The following is an 11,851-nucleotide window of genomic DNA, read 5'->3' as shown; positions in this document are numbered from 1 at the left end:
AGGAATGTTTAAATATGACATCATTAAGATTTAAATTATTTTAGTGCTGGGACCAATTTGAGATGAAGTTGGACACATTCTGTTGCCAAGGTAAAAGGAGGGGAACCTGACTTGATAGTGGCACTCAGAAGAAGACCTGGCAGTGTTATTTGACCAAATTCCTATATAAGCCCTCAGTACAGCACATGCGGGCAGGGTAACAGGAGAGAATGAAAACGTAATAAGAGTGTATGATGGAAGGGTGTACCTAGATCAAAAGAATAAGCCCTCTGGACCCTGGTGAAGTAAGATCAATCACAGCTAGAATATCATGTTCTGTTCTAGGTGTCGGGTTTTAAGCAGACGATGGCCAAGTATTACAGTGCTTGGGAGAGTAAGAACAGGAGGGTGGTGACCTTGAACTTCTCAAGAGAAATACGTGAGAGAATTAGGGAAGTCCCGGCTGGAGATGAATTCAGAAATGTTTTCAAATCCTTGAATGGTATGGGAGAAGGAATAGGATGATTCTGCATTGCTGCAGAAGCCAAAGCTTAGAGGAATGGTTAGAAACTGTAAGGAGACTTCATTTCAGTGTGAGGAAGCGGTTTCTAATCATTATTGTGGATTTCAAACACATTTTGCTAAAGCTAATGAGTATCCAAACAAAGCCTGTGGCTGCCGGGAGTGTTACAAAGGGGATTCCTTCTTTGAGTACACATTCGTACCAGGTCAGCTTTAAGATAAGTTTAAGGTGCAACAAATTTGTAATAATCATCAAATTTGTAATATTTCACTCAGGTGAAATAGTTACATGCTGGATCTTAGAAATGGCATTTAGATGGCTGCGGCTCCCTTGTAACGCAGGGATATGGTTCAAGCATTTATTGTTTAAGCATTGCTTACTCCTCGTCTATAATCAGTGACTGCTTATCTGCAGGTTATCCGTCTTCCTGTGAGTAATCAGATAACAGGGTGGGAGGGTAAGAGTTGTATATGACCATAATAAAGCCAAAGGCTCCACAGAAAGAAAAAAGGTTTATTTTCTTCCTTTCCAGCATTTACAGTTGCCCTGTCCATTGCACCCACCACTATCTTCACACACTCAGAGGCAAAAACGAAACTCAGACACCCAGTTTCCTATGTGTGCTCTGCACCATATTGTGATTCTTTGAGTCATTGGTTCTATCCTACAGCCCTTGACTCACAGTGAATAGTTCGTAAATATTTTTAAAGAAACATACCTACTTTAACCTTTTGCTATAAGGGATCATTTTTTCTATAATATTGCAAAATATAAGTGAATCTAAAGCTACATAGATAGGTTCTTTTTTACACTCTGTACAAGAAGAGGCCCTTTTCCTTGGTGTACTGGAAGAGTTTGTGTGAGCTAGATGAAAGAAACGTGCTTTTCGTAAAAAACAAAACAAAAAATTTAAAAATATATTTGTATTTTATTCTTTTTATTTATTGATTGATTTGAGGAAGAGAGAAACAGACTTCTTGTTCTACTTATTTATGCAGATCCTGCAACCTTGTAGTACCAGGATGATGCTCTAACCAACTGAGCTACCCAGCCAGGGCTAAACCTAGAAATTTCTTCACCAAGATACATGCCCTTGACCGGAATTGAACCTGGGATGGGACCTTTCAGTCCGCAGGCCGACATTCTATCCATTGAGCCAAACCGATTAGGGCCTAGGAATTTCTTAATCTCTCTAGAACATCTATGGTTCCCTAGAAGATTTATGAAAGGGGAGAGAGAGCAGATGTCCACAATTGCCCTGAAAGTATATTGAGATTTTTTGTACCTAGCTTTGCGCATTTCTTGTATGGAAAGAATCCCTAGTGTACATCAGAAAATTGTAAGAACTACTGTCTTAACAATTTGTTTTCAAACTTATGGTTTTGAATTCAATTTGAAGAATTCTTCAAATTCTTCATTTTGAAGAATTGAATACAAAGTGCCCGTGATCTTTAGGCACTGTTCTTGGTAATTAAGATACAAGAATGTCCACCCTGAATCAAGTTGCGCACAATGTAGTGAGGGAGGCAAGTAAGTTAATAATACACTGAGATAAAGTGCAGAAGAAAGGTAGGTGTAAGAAGCTTTTATGTTGTTTTCTACCACACTTGTTGACCCTTATACAGTTTAACCTTTGTGCCTCAGTGTTTTATGATCACATCCTACCCACCACCATAGACTTATTCCTAACCACCTGGTTGACTCCCTTTTCAGCATGTCCACAGTTGGATGAAATGGTGTTCTTCCATTTTGTTATATCCAGGAGTTCCTTAGACCCCGTGGTTAAAGGACTCACAAGAAATAGATGAAAATACTCACTTTAACCATTATTATTCCAAAGAATAGTTTATTAATTTTTAGAGAAAGAGGAAGGGAGGGGGAGAGAGAGAGAAAACATTGATGAGAGCATAACATCTATCTGAGAGCCTAACATCAATCAGCTGCCTCCTACATGATCCCCAATGGGTGTTGAGCCTGCACCCTGGGCATATGCCTTAACCGAGCATAAGACGACACCCACCAACTGAGCCACACTGGCCAGGGCTCACTAACCATTTATATGCATTGTGAACAAATGGTTGTAAACTCTAGCCATTAGAGGAGTGATGTGGGACTCCTGTTGACCTGGTATGTTTAATATACCCAAGAGGCACTAGTACATCCTATAAATCTAGAAAACGGGCTGTTAAGATGACCACTGAGCTATTTGGAGATGGTCCAGAATTAGTCAGGATTCCTTATTTCCTTCTCCCATCTGTGTAAATAATTTTGTGTCGCTACTAATAAGAACAGAAGGGAAAGCACCCAACTCTTCAGTCGCTTATGGACTACTAGAGAACCAGTGCATGAATTCATGCACAGGTGGGGTTCCTCAGCCTGGCTGGTGATCAGGGCCGATTGAGGCCAGCCAGCCAGGGGTAGGGACCACAGGAGGTTAGCTGGCCAAGAGAGGTTGGCTGTGGGAGCACATTGACCACCAGGGGGCATCTCCTGTGTTGAGTGTCTGCCCCCTGGTGGTTAGTGCATGTCATGGTGACCAGTCATAATGGTTGCTTAGGCTTTTATATATATAGATGTACCTTCTTTATATAGCAACGATTTAAGCAGATGAATGAAAAACTGGAAAACTTCAGAGTGCTGGGGCTCATGACAGGGACTGGAACTGGACTTTAAAGTTACATCCCATTTACTTGTGCAGATGTACAGTAATTTATTTCATCCATCTTCTGGTGAACTTTCAGGTTGTTTTCACTCTCTGAACATTGCAAACAATGCTGCCATGATTATTTTTATAAATATGTTATTTTCCACATCTGTCAGTGTATCTGTTAAATAACTCTTTAAAATGGAATTCCTGGTTCAAAGGGTAGAAGCATTTTAAATGTTGGCAGATACTGTCAACTTAAAGCCATGTTCTTACTAGTGTTAACTACAGTTGTTTAACAGGCAGTCACTGAAGATGAATGAGGAAAATTGATGATTAGCAAACAAAGCAAAAATATCTGGCATGATATCACTTATGCTTTCTCACCTCATTGGGTGATGGAGGATTAAAGGTTACTTCTTTCAGAAAGGAGGAGAGGTTCCAGACAGGAATTTTCTTTCTCTATCAAGGGTTGGGTAGGTCCTAAAAGGAACAAAGCAATCATCAGTCCCTTTGTATTCAGGGCAAAGTGGGAAACACCAAAAAATCTATTTTGTCATCCTTGTCCCAAATCAGATGCCTTCCTGTGGTCTCAAACATCTGTGTGACAAGTGGGACTTCTGTTGTAGCTCACAATCCAGTCGCTGTTCTAAACTGCACCCGGCCCACTGCGTCTCAGCCTCAGAGATAGTCTTCAGCCAGCGGCTGTTCCCCTCTGTTCTGTTCAGGCAGCCACACAGCCAGTGAATTTCCAGCTGGGATCAGGCGGCAAGGGGGAAATGTCTCGCACTTCATCTGTCAAGGCCTTCTGCCCAGTGTGTTTTCTCCTCTCGTGGGTCCCTGATTGGGAAACCTTTTCTGAAGCCATTTGGGAAGGTGACCCACCTTTATGTTTCCTTTCCTAGCTCTTCGTTAGTTAAGGATAGGGAAATAGGAGTAGCTTAATGGTGGCTGTAAATCGGGGTGGGGTTGGGGGCGGTGGGCAGACATCCGGCCCACAGGTTCGCAAAATCATTCGATCTGGCCTTGCCAAGGCATTCAGGGTGAGCTAACTAAATGTTTGACCAAATAGAGCCGGCTAATTTTTAAGCTGATAATTTTATATGGCCCACAAATGATGCTATACATATCCAAATGGAAACATTGATCAGCTGCCTCCTGCACACCTCCCACTGGGGATGTGCCTGCAACCAAGGTACATGCCCTTGACCGGAATCGAACCCGGGACCCTTGAGTCCGCAGGCTGATGCTCTATCCACTGAGCAAACCCGGTTAGGGCCCAGCTTAAACGTTTTAAGCCCTAGTTTAACAGGCCAGCTAGTATCATAAAGATCGTGTGTATTTATATTCAAGTCTACAAAGGCCTGATAAGTTCCTCTGTCTACCTAATGAGTTTCTCAGGGGCCTATCAGAATTTACTGGGGAGTGTTAATACCGCAGCACACTGTTTTCTGTGGTGCCAGTAGAGAAATGTCCGCATGCCTGCTGCTGTCCTCGGGGACAGCAGAAATGAAGTCATTGCATTGGAGAATGAGTCATGTGCCCAGGATATACTTCTCTCACCCTGAACACACTGACTCTCCCAGGTTAGGTCTCCGATCAGGCCCCTGGAAGGGTTCTAGCAGCCAGGAGAGGGTGAGGCAGCGGTGCCACTTAAGGAACACTGCGGTTTGTAATATTTGAGGTGGTAATGACCAAGGCTGGTGTGCAGGCTGAAGTTCAGATGTGCCTGTCAGAAGGTGAATGCTGGGAGGTCAGTGTTAGAATGGAGAGCCAAGAACTTGGCAGCAGGAAGTGCTGCTGTAAACTAGGGCAGTGTCAGGAATGTAAGGCGGGGAGGCACTATAATGTTCAAGGGAAGAAAGTGTTTTTGACTTCAAGGACATGCTTGATTAACAAATTATTATTTTAATTCAAGGTGAATGGGGGAAGTTTTCTTTTCAAAAATAATAGAAGAGAATATCTAACCCATTTCCAAAGCATCTTCAGGTTTTATTAACCGTCAACAATTAAAGGCATGAGTTAGAAGAAAACTCCTAAAAACTTCCTTATTACCTCTTATGTATAAAAATGTTTGTAGTCATGCCGAAGCCGGTTTGGCTCAGTGGATAGAGTGTCGGCCTGCAGACTGAAGGGTACCAGGTTCGATTCCGGTCAAGGGCATGTACCTTGGTTGCGGGCACATCCCCAGTGGGGAGCGTGCAGGAGGCAGCTGGTCCATGTTTCTCTCTCATCGATGTTTCTAACTCTCTATCTCTCTCCTTTCCTCTCTGTAAAAACTCAATAAAATATATTTTTTAAAAAAATGTTTGTAGTCATGTTTTAATGGAACATTACCGAAAGTTGACCTTTACTGAGCAGGCCAGGAAAATCTATCTGTCATCTAGAGACTCTAGAGCAGCGGTTCTCAACCTGTGGGTCGTGACCCCTTTGGGGTCGAACGACCCTTTCACAGGGGTCGCCTAAGACCATCGGAAAACACAAATATAATTACATATTGTTTTGTGATTAATCACTATGCTTTAATTATGTTCAATTTGTAACAATGAAATTGGGGGTCACCACAACATGAGGAACTGTATTAAAGGGTCGTGGCATTAGGAAGGTTGAGAACCACTGCTCTAGAGGAAGTAAGAAAGGGAGCTGTTTGAAAAACATGACAAGTTTGTTAAATTTCTAAACAACTTAATAAACAAAAGAACAAATTGTGTGACTCAGCTCTCTGGGAACCTATAACCAACATACATAACTGCCCCACCAGAGGCATCTGTCTTAGGTCTTGAAAATTATTACTTTTATCATGGTTTTTATCTTGAATATTTATTTGTTCCCACAAAGCACACCTTGCACCTGCACCCTCTCAATATACATTCTCATACTACAATCTTTGAGTAAAGAAAATACAGTTTCAGGCTGGCTGTTTCTTTTGATACTAAGACACATAAAAGGTAAGTATGGGAAAGCGAGAGAAATTAATTTTTATTCCTTTCCCATCTGGCTTTTGCAAAGCAAACTGCAGGAGAATAGAGTATAGTCTCAATCAGCGTGCATTGTATTTCTGCCTGTCTCTCCCTCACTCTGCTCAGGATTAAATGTTCCCCTTGTCCTCAACCAAAATGGAAATATGATCTCATGTTTGTTTATTGTGTTGACTTTGTATTTCCTAGGTCAATAGGGTGTAAGGTTTGATTTACTGATGTGACTTGTTCCCACAGAAACTCTTTGGGGAGGTGGCTGGAAGCATATCCAAGTGCCGCTGAATCTCTTAGGTAGACAGTATGAAAGTAGAGTGGTGCTTGGAGATGCTGAAGTGGCATCATTGAGTAGTGCCATCTCTAAGCTCCAGGTGCAAGTCCAAGGATTCTGTCAACACGGCTGCCAAATACTAATTAAATTAAGTGGTTATCAATGCTATTCTTAAATCTTTGATCTTGGGATGTTTCCAGAAAGAAGAAAGGGGGGATATATTCCAAATATATACAAAAATACAGGTCACATTAAGCAAGAAATTATCAAGAAAAAAATTACTGTATCTCAACTAGTGTCTGTGTGTGTGTCTATTCTTTTCTCTCATTGTCATTTTTCTATGTAAAAAATAATAAAACATATTTCAAAGGACAAAACAGCCTATTTAAATAAGATATATCAAGATGAAGAGATTAATAATAGCCACTACAATTTTCGATGATAAAGGAAAGTTTTCAACATAGAAAACAGGATAAGATTATGAAACTGTAGAGTTTCAAATACATAGAAAACATAAGAGAAAAAATAAATTATTGTATTTCTGAAACCAACAATGCCATTTCATTTCACAGCCATCAGATTGGCAGCAATTTATCTTTGAAGGTTGAAGATGAACACACCCAGTAATTCCACATTAAGGTAGACACGACCAGACACACTCTTCTGTACATGTACCATGAGATACCTACTAGAATGTTCACAAAAGCCTTGTTCGGAATAGTGAAACAGTGAAGGAAAACAAAAGTGGATACTGCCTTGGATTATCTATATATATAAAAGCCCAGAGGCCATTATGGTGGAACGACCGGTTGCTATGACATGCACTGACCACCAGGGGGCAGACACTCTATGCAGGAGCTGGCCCCTGGTGGTCAGTGCACTCCCACAGTGGGAGCACTGCTCAGCAAAAGCCGGGCTCACCACTGGCAAGCGCAGCAGTGGTGGTGGGAGCCTCTCCCATCTCTGCAGCAGTGCTGATGAGTGGCAAGCCAAGTGGTAAGGAGCAAGCAGGTGGGTGGTTAGGAGCGATCCGAGGGGCCCTGGATTGTGAGAGGGCGCAGGCTGGGCTGAGTAACACCCCCTCTCCCCCCACACGAATTCTGTGCATTAGGCCTCTAGTATTTCAATAATGGGCTGTACTGCAATTAGGTACGTGAACTGAAGCTACCTATATCAATATAAATTTCATTAAAGAACAATGTTGAGCAAAAAGTGTCATTGCAAAAAGATATATTCAGGTTACCATATATATTCAAAGCAATACTATGTATCTTGGATCTATACATATTAATAAAAGTGTAAAATATCCACAGGACAATGGACACCATATTCAGGACTGTGGAGAGGGAGAATGGAGAATGGGGTCTGGGAGAGATACTTGGGGTCTTCAACTATAACTGCAATCTTTTTTTTTTTCAATTTAAAAACTCAATGCAAATAGGGAACGTGAAAAGACTTTCTTTTGGGGGGGGGTGTCAAATGATCTTTACTTGGAATTTTTTCCTGTGTAGTTCTTAACTGGCTGGGCAACCCACTGCACCACTGCTATGTCCTGAGGCTGGCAGGTTGGTGGCCATCAACACTGCAGCCCGCAGACCGGGCAGTCCTCAGCATCTCTTTATGGTTCCAGAGAGTTCTCTAGCTAAAGATCGGTGCTGCCTCAGTCAGGCAATGTTGACGATCTCATAAAAAATATTTCCCTTGAGCTCAATGGTGTGTGTGTTTGTTTTTGCCAGGTCATTTGCACTTGCCGTTCTTCCTACCTAGAGCATTCTTATCCTACTACCCATATTGCTGGTGCCACACTTCCCTCTGATCTTTGCTTAAACATCACCTTCCCAATGATGAGATCCCTGACTACCCTACTGAAAGAGCAGCACATGCCCCACCCCCACCCAGGTTCTCCCAATCACTTTCCCTGTTTTTGTCCCGTTATCACCATGTGACCGCCCACATATTTTCTCATATATTGTGTTTGCTTCCTATTTCCCTCTATATTTTCTCATATATTGTGTTTGCTTCCTATTTCCCTCTATATTTTCTCATATATTGTGTTTGCTTCCTATTTCCCTCTATATTTTCTCATATATTGTGTTTCCTTCCTATTTCCCTCTATTTTTTTGCCTGTCTTATTCACTACCATATCCCTGTCCCTACATCTATGTCTAACACATAGTAGCTGCTCAATAAGTATTTGCTAAAAATGGATAAATTAACTAATAGTGACAGAAAGCAGGTCATGGTTGCTGTGGGCTGGTGAGTTCAGGGAATTGACTGGGAAAGGGTCCAAGGAACATGTTCTATATCTTGATTATGTGTTTGATTACACCGGTGTATACGTTTGTTAAAACTCAGTGTCAATATACACTTAAATAGGTACATCATACTGTAAATAAATTATATCTCAATGAAGAGAATTTTTTTAAACTAAACATTTGCTTAAGATCTCAGCATTTGCAAAGCAGTATATGTATAATTCAAACTCAGGTGTGTCTGAGTCCAAAGTCCCTCATCTTTGTATGAAATATGCCACCTCCCTAACCTCTGCCCTACCTCTTCACCAGAAGGCTCGGTCTCACTTGTTTTCAGATATACACATCTCTGAGACAAACAATACCTTTTCGGTTCTGTTTCTCCCACATTTTTAAGACCTTGGAAACATGAATCATATAGATGGTTAGACTGTGTGTGTCTCCCTCTGGGAGACATGGTATAGAACGAAAAATTAGAAATCCCCACAGCCTGTTTTCTAGGACAAGAGTCATTATCTCTCAGAGGCTCAGATTCCAAATTGAAAACCAGATACTTGACAGATACTCCATGATACTTAACGGTGTGATGGTCACTTTTATTTGTCAACTTGCTAGGCTATGCAGTACCTAGTTATTCAATCAGTGCCAAGTGTTTCTGTGAAGGTATGTTGTGGATGTGATAAACACCTGCGATCAGGTGACCTGAAGGAAAGGACATTATCCTCTATAATTTGGGTGAGGCTGATTCAATCAGTTTAAAGTTCTAAGAACAGAATTGAGGTTTCCCCAAAGAAAAAGACACTCTGCCTGTGGACCGAAGTGTCCACTCCTTCCTGAGAATTTCCAGCCTACCTTGCAGGCTCTCTCATGGCCTGCCCTGTGGATTCCGGACCTGTCTCCCTAACCCCCAAACTGCCAATTCTTTGCACTAAATCTCTCTTTTTCTCTGCATGTGTGTCACATATATGAAAAGCATGCAGAAGTCCTGAAAAAATGTCATTTCTTCCAACTGTTAGTGTCCTAATGGTAACCCCTGGGGCTAATTCGTTCCCAGGCATTCACATTGCTAAACTGGACTTAGGGTGTCTGCAGGGCTGAGCCCTGAATGATCATGGATATGTTGCCATCTCTTCCCTCTCCCTGCCTATGATGGAGTGGGCTTATTATTGATCTCTATAACCAAACTTAAGCCCTTCCTTATCCCTCTAACCTTTGCCACCTGGTTCACCTTTCACTGAGTCCCACCTGAATTTCCTACTTCTGTGCCCAGTTTGCTTTATTGGAACCCTAGTGGTCACCATCTCTGGAATTGGAAATGATTGTGTCCTTTGGACACTGCATGAATAGCTCTGCCTGTCCAGCTGGTTAGGCTTCTGCAGTCAACCCTGGCAGCCAATCCCATCTTGCCATCCTACCCTGATGGGCAGATCTCAAACCTTCCCCACCTCACCAACTCCATGCAGCCCCAGCGGAGCATCAGGCTTCCAAGTCCAATGGCACAACCTATAAGAGATGATTAGGAAACCAATTCCAGTTAACTATGAATGGCTCAGCCACAGAGAATAGGGACTTTTCCAAAAGCAAATAAGACCCAATTTTCCAAAACTGAGATTGGAAATATTCAGTGTGTGTGTGTACACGCTGAACTTTGTGACTGATTATTTTCAGAAATTAAATTCTTTGTCAGCTAGCTGTTTTGCTGTGTTATCCATAGTTCTTAACCATTCTGTACGTAAAGCTAATTGCAATATATGCTAAATTCTGTAAACTTACATATCCAGGGTGCTTAGCAAATACTGAGTTTTTAAAAACTACTCATTTTAGTACAATTGGTGTGGCGCAGTGGTTGAGCATTGACCTATAAACCAGGAGGTCACGTTTCAATTCCCCATAGGGGCACATGCCTGGGTTGCAGGCTCCATCCCCTGTAGGGGGTGTGCAGGAGACAGCCAATCAATGACTCTCTCTCAACATTGAAGTTTCTATCTCTTTCTCTCCCTCTTCATTCCTCTCTGAAATCAATAAAAATATATTTTAAAAAATGAAAAGTTAAAAAAAAATTCATATTAGTCATGAATTTCAACTTCCTTCACCACAAAAACCTTACATCCAAGTTGTGAACAAGAATGACTGACTTGAGATTCTTTTTCTTGCCTCACTTCTCCCCTGATGATACTTAAAGCAGTGGTTGGAAACAAACAACAAAAAAGGAGAGGTCTTCATTATTTCTAAATTTAATGGTAGAGATTTCTACACCCAATCACTGCATTCTTGGCCAGATCACCTAATGTCCTTGAACTTTATTGAAAAATGAAGGCAACTAGGCTGATATTTTTCAAAGACCCTTTTAGCTCTAAAGTCCCATCCATGAGCCTATGTGGTCTGGCCTTGAAAAATCAAAGCCGTGTTTGATATGCCCATTCACCTAAGGAAGGACGGAGAGGCCAGGCCCTCCGAAGTCCTGGTGGCATGGGGCTCTCCTAAGCTCCACAGGCAGCTGGTAGTGGGTTAATCAGTAAAAATGTGGCCAGTGCAACATGTGAGCCCCTTGCATATAACAAAACAAAGAATGCCCATCCTTTCTCTTTCTAGAACAAACAGGGATTTCAACTAAAGAAGAAAGGCGCTTTGGGCAGTGAAAAGGAGGAGGTGGGACAGTGTTTGTTTTATTTTTCTCCTTGGTGGTGGGAGGGAAATTGTCAGAGAATGGAAGATGCCATGAGGTAGATGGCTAATTGTTCATTTACATATCCTCTTTGGACTGCATATTCAAGTGTTTTTGTCCATTAAAAATAATAATAATGCGTCCTTGTGCAGCGGCCATGCTAATCTTTTCTGTGTCATTCTAATTCTAGTATTATGTGCTGCTAAAGTGACAACGCTTTGTCTATTTTTTAATTGGTTTGTTTGTGGTTTTGTTGTTGAGTTGTAGATCTTTACGTATTCTGGATATTAATTGCTTATATTATATATGATTTACAAATATTTTCTCCTGAAACAATTGTTTTTAAGTTGGAGTGTTTTAATTTTTTCAGGCCAGAGCACACATAATTTATGACTTAAGTGATACATGCTTATGCTATATTTTTAAAAAACATTAAAAAAAACTAAAAATCACTTGGAACTGCACTGTCCAGGGGTAAAAACATTATTTTGCTATACATCCTTACAGGCTTTCTCGTATGCATGTAGAAAACTTTTTACAAC

The sequence above is a fragment of the Myotis davidii genome, unplaced genomic scaffold, assembly GCF_000327345.1.
Source record: "Myotis davidii unplaced genomic scaffold, ASM32734v1 scaffold135, whole genome shotgun sequence".
NCBI classification, from domain to species: Eukaryota; Metazoa; Chordata; class Mammalia; order Chiroptera; family Vespertilionidae; genus Myotis; species Myotis davidii.
Note: the sequence above shows the minus strand (reverse complement) of the source record.